Raw genomic sequence first — 2,500 nt, 5'->3', positions numbered from 1 at the left:
ACATAACCAAATCCCAGTTCATATAATCTAACCCTAACCTTTGATACACAGTTTACCTTGCCCCTCAAATCTAAATCATATAACATGTTAAATGCTTTTTTCGGCAACCTCGAATCTTCCATTTGTGTTATTTTCAACCAATAGCGAATACATTTTACTGCGGAGATGAGATGTATCGGATATCTTTTTGTCTCCCCGTAAATTAAATCATTAGGCGTTTTCATGGTAACTCCAAGAAACTTTTTCAGTGCAAATAAATGAACACTCTCGCAGCAAACTGCAGCATTAGAAATACCCCAAATTTCTGCTCCATATTGTACAATGGGTTGTACCTGGGAATCAAACAATTTAATAAACAGATCAAAAGATTGATTTTCTAAACTTGACAGTTTTTTTCATAATACAAAGTAATGCTTGTTTAGCTCTGCTTGCAAGATCTTTACATGCAACTGTGAAACTCAATTTTGTTGAAAAATATATTCCTAAGTATTTATACACATTCACTACTGGCATCGTTATTCCATTATAAGTCCATTGTTCCCTGATTCCTAAATATCCACCTTTTCTAAATACAATTATGTTACTTTTTGACATATTTACTTTCAACTGAAGTGATGTTGCAGCTCTAGATAGACTATTTAATTGTGTCTGTAAACCAATCACAGTTTCAGATATCAACACAACATCATCAGCTAAGAGGAGAATGAATAACTCTAGAATCTCACCAGTAAATTGGAGAGAGAGAGAGAGAGAGAGAGAGAGAGAGAGAGAGAGGCAGACAGACAGATCGAGGCAGAATCTGAAAGACAGAGCGATGGAGAGGGAGAGAGACACAGACAAAACGTGAAGTTATTTCAGTTAATTTAAACCCTTGCTCTATAATATAAGCATGTGAAAACAATTCTGTTCACTTTTAAAATCGCTGATGTTCCAATCTTTTGGCAAATGTGCAAGAACATACTCTTCTGAGTATGGTATTGATTTATTCTTTCTCTTGCATTCTTGTGTTACTCTTTCGATTTTGCATTTGCATTTTCCCTCAGACATCATATTCAGATGTTTAGATACTGGACCCCCCCCCCCCCCGCCCCCCGAAAAATCATTCCCAATACGCCTTTGCGTCTGTGTGTCAACATAAGTCATTCAAATCTGCGGATGCTTTTGTGTGTGTTTTTTTATATAAATAGTAATAAAGGATTTTTTTTTCCCCATTTAAAAAAAATTCAGGGCGCATCCATAATTTTTTTCAACTTACAACTAAGGTAACTAATACGACATAAAAGAACAGCACAAGCAGTATGCACTAACACTATTTGCCAAATATTCCGTTTTGTTTTTGTTTTGTTTTTTCGTTGTTGTTTTTTTAAGACAAGCAGGGGACATAACCTTCCGGACCGGAAGCGGAAGGGTAAAGTCAGACCAAGGAAGGAAGGGACGTTACCTCCAAGCAATAAACCACCCTCTAATTGACTCTAAAGAGGACGGGGGGGTGTGATGAACACCCTAATTTCATGCCACGTGAGGCCAAACCACCGATACGCCATGGAAGGTCACTAGGTCAAAATGTACCCACAAGATAACCCCCGTCATACCCCCCACCCCCACCCCCCCCGTCACCCAACCCCCGCCATACCCCCCACCCCTCGCTCCTCTCCTTGAAGGTTGCCAGAGCACTGTGGGTCTATACTAGTCTTGTCTGACAGAAATCTTGGCTAATTTGAAATGGAGTACGCGAGTGGTCGGTGCTGGTCTCTTTGTCGTGCCGTTGCCATTTTTTTTTTTCAGACGAAAAATGGTCCTGTTGATATCTCGTTAATTTGGAACACAGGAGTTGGGGGTGGGGGGGGGGGGGGGGGGGGTGGGGGGTGGAGGGGGGGGGGGGGCGGATAGACAGATAGATAGATAGAGAGACAGACTGAGAGACAGACAGACAGATAAATCGATAGATAGACAGATAGACAGACAGATTGATGGACAAACAAATAGACCGCGATATATATAGATAGATCGATAGATAGATAGACAGACAGATAGATAGATAGGTAGATGGACAGACAGACAAACACACCCGCATACAAATAGATAGATAGATACAGACATAGACAGACAGACAGACAGACAAATAGACAGATAGATTGATGGACAAACAGACAAATAGATTGATAGACAGACAGACTGATAGATAGATAGATAGATAGACTGATAGATAGATAGATAGATAGACAGACAGACAGACAGATAGATAGATAGATAGATAGATAGATACTCACTTACTGACTGACTGACTGACTGACTGTGATCTCGGTTTATCGTCTCACCCCAGTGACAACACACTCAGTTTGATTTTCCAAGTCAACTTTGGGAGAAACGGCGAGACAAGGATTCAATCGAACCCAGATCTACTCACGGACGCTTTGTTGTTGGCAGATAATCGTTTTGACTATCCTCCTACCTTACTGCTTCCACAATACCAGTTGCCTCTTCTGTGTTTTTCTTTCCT

General features: G+C 40.4%; 1 protein-coding gene across 2 annotated transcripts in view; it reads right to left on the bottom strand.

The window, feature by feature from the left end:
• The window catches only part of LOC143282372 (uncharacterized), a 228,598-nt gene that overhangs the window by 32,115 nt on the left and 193,983 nt on the right, over positions 1-2,500 (bottom strand). The window lies entirely within an intron of this gene.

This window comes from Babylonia areolata, chromosome 5 (genome assembly GCF_041734735.1).
Source record: "Babylonia areolata isolate BAREFJ2019XMU chromosome 5, ASM4173473v1, whole genome shotgun sequence".
Lineage (NCBI taxonomy): Eukaryota > Metazoa > Mollusca > Gastropoda > Neogastropoda > Buccinidae > Babylonia > Babylonia areolata.
The sequence above is the reverse complement of the archived record's forward strand: the minus strand, read 5'-3'. Positions and strand labels throughout refer to the sequence as shown.